The 12,189-nt window shown below is 49.1% G+C and overlaps 1 pseudogene; it reads left to right on the top strand.

The window, feature by feature from the left end:
- Nucleotides 1–787, top strand: part of LOC102493779 (U6 snRNA-associated Sm-like protein LSm6 pseudogene) — a 6,296-nt pseudogene extending 5,509 nt beyond the window's left edge.
- Nucleotides 788–12,189: the final 11,402 nt, after the last annotated feature.

The following is a 12,189-nucleotide window of genomic DNA, read 5'->3' as shown; positions in this document are numbered from 1 at the left end:
GGAAAGAGAGGTACGCTGAGCAGGGTCCTCATGCCATAATCCAGCCCCAGCCTGAGCCACCATCATCACAGGCACATGTGTTCACTGCATACAGAGAAGAGATCTCCAGACACGAACCTGGGACCTTCCCACATGGCCTGAGCAGGTCGAAGCACTGAGTCAGCACTGCATTGCCATAGCTGACCATGCATGTGCCTTTACTAAAAGAATTAGGCACTCAGTTCAAACTACCTGGATTAAAATCCCAACTGCACTACGTACTTAGCTGCGTGCTGTGAGGGCGTCCTGCCATCTGTCTGTAAGTCAGCTTCCTCGTGTATAAAAGGGGGCGAGAGTCACCAACATGTACGGCGTGCTGTGGAGAATTCTGAGCACTCATTTACTCCTCTTCCCCCCTTGGGGAGGTCTCCCGTGATTATCCCCATGTTGCAGAGGAAACGCTAAGGCACAGAGAGGTTCAGTCACTGCCCAAATCAGACAGAAGTGGTCGAGACTGCTTCAAACCCAGGCGGCCAGGTTGCCTGACAGTGAGTGTCACCTTGGGCTCAGTGAGAGGCAGAGGGCAGAGGGAGGAGTGGCGACCAGGGAGTGTTGATGGTGACCTGCTGGCCCACAGCTGCTGCAGAGTTGGAAGTCCAGCCCCTGTTCTCCATCAGGGCCCCTCGCCAGCCCACAGCCGGTCTTAGCATCACAGCATTCCCTGCTCTGCTCACAGCTTGAGTTCTTAGAATTGTCTACACCAGGACTTGGACCCAAAGCCTGGGGGCCCATGCCGAACAAGGACTGACCCACTGGATGCTGGATCCTGGGGGCAGCCAGGGCAGCAGGTTGAACTCTCGGGGGCCATGGAGGGCCTGTGGGAACATTGTGGTATTTCCGCTTCTTTAGCAGCCTTGTCTATGCCACATGTTGGTGACCTGACCTGGCCATACCCCCCAAGGGGTTCGTTTTGTCCTCCACCTTCTGAAAGAGAAGGACACCCAGGAGTTGGGCGGGACAGTGGGGTGTGCAATCCACTGACACTCAGACCGGAGCACAGCCAGGCCTGGCAGCCAGCCTCAGCCCTGCCACAGGTCCAGAGCCAGGGACCAACACCCAAAGGAGGAGGAAACGGCAAGAGATCGGTTATGGGCCAGAACCCTGAGACAGAGAGGCCCCACTCACCGGAGGAGCCTCACCGTAACCAACCAGGGGGCGCAGCTCTGAAGGCTCACAGCTTTCGTCACACTGTGATTCTATAGTACCTAGTTGCTCTTGGAAACAGCAGGGATTGGAATCAGGAGATCCAGGCACCTGCCCCAGAGTAAGGAAGGTGAGCCCCACCCTCACAGCTGCCCTGGGCCAGCGACCCTCTGAGCCTTGTCTGCAGCTGTGCTTCTGGCTGTCAAGGAGGGGACCCTTCCGCCACCGCCCTCGGGAAGATGTGCTGGAGACAGCCAGGAGACAGTAGGAGTGGACACACTTTTAGCTTATGTCGCATTTAAGGACGCAGAGCCACATCTGTGTTTCCAAAAATACGTTTCCGGTGTCTTTGAGAACAGCTCATTCGCTTGATACACATCCCTGGGGAAACAGCATTTAGCTCAAGGTTACCGCGCAGCCCGAGTGGCCAGCCATGGCAGGCGTGCTGCCTGCTCCTCCCCGCTCCCGTCTGTCTCCCTCTGTGCTCTGTCCTCTCTCTTCTGTCTCTGTTCTTGCTCTCTTTAGGCTCTGTCTCTCGATATTCCTTAGGCTATATCTCTCCTTTTGTCTCTGTCCCTCTCTCACGTGTCTCTTTCCCAGTGTTTGTCTGTCTTGAGTCTCTTAGTCATCTCTCTCAGTCTGTCTCTGTCTCTCTGTGTCTTTGTCTCTGCCTCTCTCTCTCTGCTTCTCTGTCTCTCTCTCTCTCTCTCATATATTTGGTCTGAATCATACATATCTAAGGAGCTCCATGATTTGTAAAAGATTCAAAACAGCCGTGTATTTTCAGAAACAAATACCCCCGATATCCAGCAGCCATCTTTAATGTCTGTCTCCCCTCATGTATATAACACACACGCACACACCAGCGACCCCACTGTGACCCACAGCCCCACCCTGCCTTCTGTGACTTCGGGACTGGAAAATCTGACCTTCAGCTGCTGGGATATGTCCCCCGCGGAGGCGAGGTGTGTGGTAGCCCAGAAGGCTGAACCTCACATCAGCTGCCTGTCCACGGGCCACACTGAAAGGACTCGGCCGTGGTGTTCACACAATGAGAGGAACCCAGGATGCCTGCTCGGCGGACTCAGGTATTCATGATCGTTCCCAGGTGGAGCCTGACTGCTCAGCTCCACCCCTGCCATGCAGCTGAGCTGGCCCTGGGTCGTACATGTGGAGGTTCTCAAAGCACTCTGCATTCTCCTAGCTGCGAGTGGAGTCTTGAGGAGTCCATGAAAGACACCCCTTGCTCCCTCTCCAGAGTTTGGAACCACCTGAGCAGGGAGCACAGGGGACGCAGGCCGGAGTGCCACCCCCCAACTGACTGTACAAAGTGGCTTCAGACAGAGCACGCAGCTGTGATCCTGGAGTCAGGCGATGGCTGGTACCGGCCCCAAGCCACCACAGGACATCCCCTGGAGGCAGGGCTCACCACTGTCCCCTTAACTTACTGTATGCAGAAACAGACCGGGAAGCACCCTCCTGTGGCCTGGCACGATGCTCTGTGAGGATGACCCACGGGGGCCTCCCCAAGTGCACCATGCACACACGTGCCCGTGAGTCAAGGCTGGCTGGGGCTGGGGTGAATTACAGTGTTAAGACACAGTTGGGGAGGCCCTTTCTCTGTCTCTCTCACTTGTGAAAGAAATTAGTAAATGTTTTCAAAAGGGAGTGCAACTGTGTTAGACTTAGTTTTTTCTCCCAGACTCCACAACAGGTAAGTGACTTTTCCCGGGGAGGAGGAAGTATGGCAGGGAGAGAGGCCAGGGGAGCTGCCTAACTAAATCCCCACACGGTTGGCCATTGGGGGTCCAGCTGCTTTAACCACCACGCCCCTGGGTAGCCCTAACTATAGGTTTTTCTGGTTTGGTTTTGGTTTTTCCATTTTGTTTTGTTTTGTTCTCCGTGTGCAATAGGATGCATGTGCTCACCAGAGAGAGACAGAAGGAAAATGAGACATCGCCCCCTGGGGGGTGGCACTCTGCAATCCCTTCTCCTCCACTCTCTTAGGATTTCGCGCATGCACACACGCCAGCATGTTCCCCAAGTCGCTGGATTGGAAACTCCAACCACGCAGCTGGCCATCTGGGATCCAGCCGCCTTAACCACCACAACACAGGCAGCCCTCCCCTAAAGTATGTTTTATAATAATTTTTTTAATAAAAAACATTAAAACTTTTCAAACAAAGCAATATGTGAATCAACTCAAGCCCAAGTTTCTTGAACTTGAGAACTGAGAACTAAACTTGTTCCCTGATGTCTGTAGATGACGACCGCAAGGCGAGTTCCTCCGAACAGCCCCTGAGCTGCACCGCCCAGTCCGTAAGCCCTCCGGGCATCTGCAGGGTGTCCTGCTGCACCTGGCCTTAGTCCCCGGGTGCAGCAGCTGAGCATGCAGGCTCTAGCGCCAGACTGACCTCATCTGCAAGATGGTAGAAAGCAGGCCTAAAATCCATCTCGGGACCAGCTGGCGGCAAGCAGTAACACAACTAGGTCCACGTGGAAGGTCTGCACTCTCATCCCAGACCTCCCTGTGCTGGCTGGGCACACATGCACACACTCGTGATCTGGGTGGGCCGAGAATGGGGGTGGATCCTGGCACGAAGACCCTAGAGGAGGGGCCCTTTTCTCAGTCTCTGGTCTGTGTCTTTCTCTCTCATGGGAAAAGTAAGTGAGTAAATGTTTTCATGGAGAGATTTTTGCTGTAGGGCATGTGTGCTCACCAGAGAGACACAAAGCAAGAAAGCACCCCCCCCACCCCCAGGAGGGATGGCCATAACTCAGTCTCTTCCCCACCATTGTCCTCTCAGGATTTGGAGCACACATCCACACACACTCGAAGCAAGTTTCAAACCGCCAGGTACAGGACTCAAACTGTGTTTGGGCACTTGGGAGTCCAATGCCTTAACCACCGTATCACCTGCCGACCCCCATAAGTAAATCTTTTTTTTAAAAAAATCACTCATGGGCCTATCTATGGCTTGGTGGTTAGGGCGGCTGGATCCCACATAGTCCATTGTGTGGTTCAAGTTCTAGATTTAGTGGCTTGAAAAACACACCCGGCATGTGTGTATGCATGCCCAATATCCCAAAAGGAAAGTGTATGAGAAGGAATCGTGGTGTGGCCATCCTCCGGGGGGTGCTTTCTCACTGCCTCCCCTACCTCAGGCACATTCTGGCAAAATTTTCAAAAGGGAAAAAACATCACTCATATTTTTTAAGGCCAATGTATCTTAAAATTATAATACACAGGGTTTAGCAGGTGGTATAGTGGTTAAGGTGATGGACGCCCCCATGGCTGACCACAGTTCACGTCCTGGATCCAGCAACTTAAAAATCTTGCCAGGTACGTATGCGTACGTGCCCCAAATTCCAGAGAGCCAATGGAGGAGGTGGGATTGCAGTGTGCCCATCCCTCCCGGGGAGAGATTCTCACTTTCCATCTCACTATGTCTTTTGTGAGCACACATGCCCTATGTTAAAAGCATTTTTAAAAATAATAATATACAGGGAACCAGCAGTTAGCGTAATGGCTATGTCGCTGGACTCCCACGTAGTCGACCGCAGTTCGCGTCCTGGACCCGGTGGCTTAAAACTCACGCCGGGCGCGTGTGCGTGCGTGCCCAAGATCCCGAGAGGAGAATGGAGGAGAAGGGATTGCGGCGTGACCATCCCCCCTGGGGGGTGATTTCTCGCTTTCTGTCTCTATGTCTCTGTCTGCCTGGCGAGCGCACGCGCCCTATAGCAAAAATCTCTCCAAAAAAAAAAAAAATAATAATAATAATAATAATATACATAAAATGCTAAAAGCAGTTTCAAGTACAAAATAAAGACTCAATACCCATTAAGTTATTATTGGCCTAGAGTGAAGAATCGTTTCAGAAAATTTAACTTTTAAGCTACTTAAGAGAGTGAAGAGTTCTTTCCCACTATACGAGATGGCAGGTGAAAAGCGGCGAAGCAGGACACTAACGAGAAGAAACCCGAAGCCAAGAAGGCTGATGCCAGTGGCGAGGTTAAAAAGCGTGACCCCCCAAGGCTAAAAAGCCCAAGAAGGGGAAGCCCCATTGCAGCCGAAACCTGGTCCTAGTCTGGGGCATCGGCAGATATTCCCGGTCTGCCATGTCTTCCAGGAAGGCCATGTACAAGAGGAAACACTCAGCCACTAAATCCAGGATCGAAAAGAAAAAGGAGAAGGTTCTTGCAACTGTCACAAAACCAGTTGGTGGGGACAGGAATAGTGGTACCCGGTGGTTAAACTGCGCAAAATGCCTAGATATTATCCTACTGAAGATGTGCCTCGAAAGCCGTTGAGCCACGGCAAAAAACCCTTCAGTCAGCATGTGAGAAAGCTGCGAGCCAGCATCAGTCCTGGGACCATTCTGATCATCCTCACTGGATGCCACAGAGGCAAGGCAGTGGTTTTCCTGAAGCAGCTGAGCAGTGGCTTGCTACTTATAACTGGACCGCTGGTTCTCAATTGAGTTCCACTACGTAGAACACACCAGAAATTTGTCATCACCACCTTCACAAAAATTGATATTAGCAAAGTAAAAATCCCAAAGCACCTTACTGATGCTTACTTCAAGAAAAAAGAAACTGCGGAAGCCCAGGCACCAGGAAGGTGAGAACTTCCACATGGAGAAGGAGAAATATGAGCAAGGTTGATCAGAAAGCTGTGGGTGGAGTTGCAAATTGTATCAAAAATCGAAGCTGTTCCTCAGCTCCAGGGCTAACTGCAGTTAGCTAACTGCGGTGTCTGCCCTTACAAATGGAATTTATCCTCAGGACCAGCAGTTAGGGTAATGGCTATGTCGCTGGACTCCCACGTAGTCGACCGCAGTTCGAGTCCTGGACTGGTGGCTTAAACTCACGCCGGACGCATGTGTGTGCATGCCCAAGATCCCGAGAGGAGAATGGAGGAGAAGGGATTGCAGCGTGGCCATCCCCCCCCAGGGGGTGATTTCTCGCTTTCTGTCTCTCTGTCTTTCTCTGTCTGTCTGGCGAGCCCACGTGCCCTATAGCAAAAACCTCTCCAAAAAAAAAAAAAAATGGAGTTTATCCTCATAAATTGCTGTTCTAATTTTTTTTGCCAAGAACCTAATTAAATAACTGATCATATATATATTGAAAAAAGAGAGCGAAGGGACATCTTACGCCTTTTAGTATGTTTATGATGAGATCAAAATGTGCACTCTAATGCTTCGGAACTAGAAATCAGTGGACAGAGAAAGCTGCATTCCTGGCACTGCGAGGCGCAGCTGTGCTCACGCCACATTCAGAGCAGAGTCTGGAAGTCACTGGGTCTCAGGTTTTCAGCTGCCGGAGGCTCTAGTTTACATAAGCTACCTGCCTCCAGTCTCTGTGGTGCTTGCACTTTCAGGAATTCCACTGTACTCGAGTTCCTTCCTAAACCTAAACCGAGGCATCTCCTAGGACCTTTTCACAGTAGAAGTCCTCATCCTTTCACTCAACTACCCTGAGCCAGGGGCCTGCACACTCTTTTTAATACTAGCCTGGACAGGACAGAACTGGACAGGCAAATCTGTGCCCCCACCCCGGCCTCTACCCTTACGTCTTACACTCACTCTGCTTTCTCAGTTTAAGATGCCAGGACAGCAAGCAGGGCTTGAGTGGGACCCCAGACTCTGAAGGCAGATGTGCACCCAGATCCTAGGAGAGCCCCAGAGGACAGTAGGACCTTAAATGAATTACTTACTCTCTCTGGGCTGCTATTTTCTCACCTGTAAAATGGGTGTAATACCAATTTCATAGCAATTCTATTATTGTGAGCATCAAATCATACACTGTGCACAAAACACTGGCTCATCAGGAAAGTCATGGAGTATCTGTGCATAGAAAAATACACCATGACTTTTCTGACAACCTACAGTGCTAGGCATATTTGAAGGGTCTTCAAAAATTTTATGGAGATTGGAGGGCATAATAGCAGTGCAAATAGTTATGGACCCTGAAGACAGTGTGGAATGGGGTGGAAGAGAAAGGAAGAGCACAGAGAAGGGAAGTAGGAGAAAAATAGGCATGAATTTGTGGGACACAGAAATGGTTTGTTACGTGTCAATGATAACACGTACAGTATTCTCAACTGGACTAGTCTGGGAAGTATTTTATGTTAGGTAAATTCTCTTTACAAGCCAAATGATGTTTAGCAAGTGAATGTTTAAAAATATGCATAAGAAGAATAAAAAATAATGAAATAATCATCTAAAAAAACGAAAAGCTATTCACTGCTGATGATGTGGATAGTAATGACTTTATCTTGACTGATATGCATGGTAATCATGGTGGAAAAAGAAATGTTATACACTATAAAGCTATATATGATTAAATGTAATATAAAAAATGCATAACTAATTAAAATTTCATGGATGGCCTGATCCATAGCCTGGTGGTTAAGGGAGCTGGATCCCATGTGGCTGGTTGGAATCTCAGACCTCATGGCATGAAAAACAAATGGGTTGTGAGTGTGTGTGTGTGTGTGTGTGTGTGTGCGTGCGTGTTTGCTCAAAATCCCAAAAGGATGAAGAAATGGAAGAGAGGGATTATGACATGACCATGCCCCATCATGGGGTGCTTTCTCCCTCTTTTATTTATCTGTCTCTTACTAGCAAATGCACACTTTCTCTGGCAAATTTTTTTTTAAAGTTCATGGAGACCAGCAGACGGCATAATGGTTAGTCACTGGAGTCCCATCTAGTCACCACAGTTCAAGTCCCAGACCCAATAACTTAAAACTCACGCCGGGCGCATGTGCATGCATGCCCCCAATCCCAAGAGGAGAATGGAGGAGAAGGGATTGTGGCATGGCCATTCCCCCCTGGGGGGTGATTTCTCACTTTCTGTCTGTCTCTCTTTGGCAAGTACACACACCCTATAACAAAAATCTCTCAAAAAAATCATGGAAAATGTGCATTGTGAAAAATGGATTTCATTTTTTGTTCATTTAAACCACTGCTAGTTTCACTGGCTGACTCCCCTCGACTTGCAGCTTGTCTTTCCCCACCTGCCCACCTACCCAGGGTGGGATCTTGCCTGGTCTTATGACTTCTCCCATCACCAACCATGCACCAAGCATCCAGCAGTGTGTTCCAGAGCTTCCTGTCCAACTCCAAACCTTATCCGAGTTCTGGATGTGTGTTTCCAGCTCTCTATTGACCCTATTTAGATGTGCTGCAGACCCCCAAACAGAACCGACCTTCATCTCTAATCTGCTCTACCTCCTGTCTGCTCAGGCGTGCTCCCTAGAGCCTGTCTTCCAAGGTAGAAGTCACAATGACACCCACAGCTCCTCACATTCCTCACAAGGCCCTGGGTTTGTTTGTTTGTTTGTTTGTTTGTTTATTTATTTATTTATCTATCTTTTTAGAGGTTTTTGCTATAGGGCGTGTGCACTCACCAGAAAGACAGAGAGAGACAGAGAGACGGAAAGAAAGAAATCACCTCCCGGGGGGATGGCCACACCGCAATCCCTTCTCCTCCATTCTCCTCTCGGGATCTTGGGCACGCACGCACATAGGCCCAGCATGAGTTTAAGCCACCAAGTCTGGAACTCAAACCGCGGTCGGCTACATGGCAGTGACATAGCCATTATGCCAACTGCTGGCCCTGGCCCTGGTTTTTAAAAATGCCTTCCAACACCAGCCCTGCCCCAGCCCCTGCCTGCCACCGCTATGGCTCTGGTCCTTTCTCTCACACGGCAGATGAAGGAAACAGCCTCCTGTCACTGCCCGTTCGCCCTCCCCTCTAACCTTCTCCTGCACCCCCTCCACCTCTGCTCCCCACTCAGCTGATGCCTCCAAACATACCTGAGATTGCAAAGAAACTCTGAACGTGGATGAAAGGGACCATCTTGACAACTACTTAACAGTGGGATATTGGAGGCCTGAACATTAAGTTCAAGAAACAAACAGGAAAAGATGCCAAATCATACCATTCTCATTCAGTGTGGGTGTGCTTTTATTATTTAACATAGTTAACTGATGCCATGAGTGGCAGGGATGCCCATTCCGGAGGACCAGGAATCAGGTCTGTGTCCCTCACCACTCAATAGATACACCAGTCTTGAGAAACAAGAGCCAGTGAATAAGGGAAGGAATTGATTTCTGTTAGACCAGCACTGGGGAGGGTGGACTGGACGCCATAACCACCTCCTCTGTACTGGACAAGACACAAAACATGCCGAGGAAGGAGTACATGAGAGCACATCTAGAAGCAGATGCTAAGTTATTCACCATTTGGGGGTGAAATGTCCAGGCGACCTGGTTGTCTGCAGGCAGGATCATGGAGAGACCTGATACATCGAAGGCAGTCAGCATGTCAGGGGCTGTTTTCGTTCTGGGCATGCAGGGCAGGGCAGAAAAACCACTTTCAGGGACCAGCAGTTAATGTAATGGCTATGTCGCTGGACTCCCATGTAATTGACCACAGTTCACGTCCCGGATCCAGTGGTTTAAAACTCACACCGGGCGTGTGTGCGTGCGTACCCAAGATCCCGAGAGGAGAATGGAGGAGAAGGGATTGTGGCGTGGACATCACCCCTGGGGGGTGATTTCTCTCTTTCTGTCTCTCTGTCTCTCTGTCTGTCTGGTGAGCGCACGTGCCCTATAGCAAAAACCTCTGCCCCCCCCCAAAAAAAAAAACACCTTCAAATTAGTCATAATTAATGAGGCAGCAGGAGCCAAGCGTCTTAGTTTCTGGTTAGAAGCAATGAGAGTTTACATGTGTCGGTCATGCTTAGGCTGATAAAATCTTCTCAGCCCATCGTGTAGGCCTTCTCTTCTTTCTCCCTATCTTCATAGCCCAGTACCTGCAAAGACTCAACAAGGCTACTGTTAAATTTCATTTTAGATCCACAATGAGGGAGGAGTTACAGACTGATTTTTCTAAAGGTTAGTCTAATGAGATGGATGAAGAACAGTACAGTCACCTAGTTACAAAACCCCCACTGTTGCAGAAAATCAGACACCAAGGAACGAAAATGACACTCAGGAGAGAAAGGAGAACGATTTATTACATCGGCAGGCACGGAGGAGTTAACACAGAGAATTTGCAGCCCTGGCTGAGAGTTGGACACAGTCTTTTATGGGTGAATTGGGGGGGGCAGTTTCAGCACACTTGGAGTGTCCTATCAGGAAGGGGCTCAGTGTCCGCCCTAATACCGAGCTGGCAGAGAAGCAGAACCTGCTCAGGGCCTCTGGCCTCTCAACAATTCAGGAGAGGGGCAGGCTTGGGGGTGGGGGGGGAACAGGAAGCCCAGGCAGCTATCAGCCCTGGTTGCTTCAAGGTTGCTCACAAGTTCCTCCATATCAGAAGGTTCAGGCAGTTAGCAGCCTTGGGTTGCTCCACATCACCACCTCAGACAGAAAAAGCTGCTCTGGTCTCTAGGCCCTCCCTACATGTTCTCCATGGGTCTTCTTTTCCACGTATGGTAATTTATCTCCCTCTCTGCTTAGTCCACAATATTTTTATCTTTATACGCCCAGAATCTGCTATCATGCCCAACATAGTCAAAGCTTATTAACAAATAAAAGACAATCTTCTTTAAAATTTTCTGCTATAGGGCAGGTACAGAGACAGAGAGAGAGAGAGAAAGTGAGAAATCACCCTCCAGAGGGGATGGCCATGCTGCAGTTCCTTCTTCTCCATTCTCCTCTTGGAATTTTGGGCACACGCACACTCTCAGTGTTTGTCAAGCCGTGGGTCCAGGATTCTGACTACACAATTAGCCATGTGGATCCAGCTGACTTAGCCATCATGCTACCTGCTGGTCCTAAAAGACAATCTTACAGTTGACTTTTCATGTTTCCCTTCAGAAGCAAAGACAACTGCAATTATCTTGAAGTCACAGAATGATATTATTTTTTGAAGCATCAAAGTACTTTTCCTTCTGGATAATTCAAGATATTTTTTGTTTGTTTTTAAATTCTATTTGTTCTGGGACCAGCAGGTGGCATGGTGGTTGAGACACTGGACTCCCACATGGCTGAATGTGCTTCAAGTCCTAGACCTAGAGGCTTGCTTCCTCACCCCCTCCCCGACTCCTGCCTTTCTCTGGTCAAATTAAATAATAATAGTAATAATGATAATAAATAAAGTTAAAGAAATAATTCTTTTTTGGGGGGGAAGTTTTTGCTATAGGGCGCATGCACTCACCAGACAGGCAGAGAGAGACAGAGAAACAGAAAGCGAGAAATCACCCCCCAGGGGGGATGGCCACGCCGCAATCCCTTCTCCTCCATTCTCCTCTCGGGATCTTGGGCACACACACACACACACACACGCCTGGCATGAGTTTTAAGTCACCGGGTCCGGGACGCAAACCATGGTCAACTACATGGGAGTCCAGCGACATAGCCATTATGCTAACTGCTGATCCCAAGAAATAATTCTTTAAAAACAAATTCTATTTGTCCTTTCCACTATTGAGACTAGGGTCTGGGAATGAGCAGTGGATTTCGTCTGTAATAAAGAAGTCACTGCATAGCTTTGGGTTTCCAATTAGACTTCTATTAAGATTGCTAGGGGGAAAGTCTAAAGGAATCAGAGCTTAGAGGGTTGCTATGGAGAAGACAAGAGAAGGAGGTCCTTAAGGAAGCTCCTGCCTCTCTATAAGGGGCTCCCCAGAGCCTTCCCAGCACTAAGAGAGACCGGTCTTCCTACCTCACACTTTCTGAAATATAGTGTTGTCAGTGCTCACAGAACAACTGAGTTTGGGAGAACAGGCTTCACCCTAAGTTTAAACAGGACTGTTGACATAAAGCACAATGGCAATGTTTCAGAAGTGATTTGATGATTCAACAAAGAAGTACAGTTTAAGATTAAGAATGCTGGACCAGGGACTAGCAGATGGTATAATGGTTACATCACTGGACTCCCATGTAGTGAACCATGGTATGAGTCCCAGACCCGGTGGATTAAAACAGCCAGACATATGTGCATGCATGCCCAAAATCCCAAGAGAAGAATGGAGGAGAAGGGATTGTGGTATGG

This window comes from Tupaia chinensis, unplaced genomic scaffold (genome assembly GCF_000334495.1).
Source record: "Tupaia chinensis unplaced genomic scaffold, TupChi_1.0 Scaffold143615_1, whole genome shotgun sequence".
Lineage (NCBI taxonomy): Eukaryota > Metazoa > Chordata > Mammalia > Scandentia > Tupaiidae > Tupaia > Tupaia belangeri.
The sequence above is the reverse complement of the archived record's forward strand: the minus strand, read 5'-3'. Positions and strand labels throughout refer to the sequence as shown.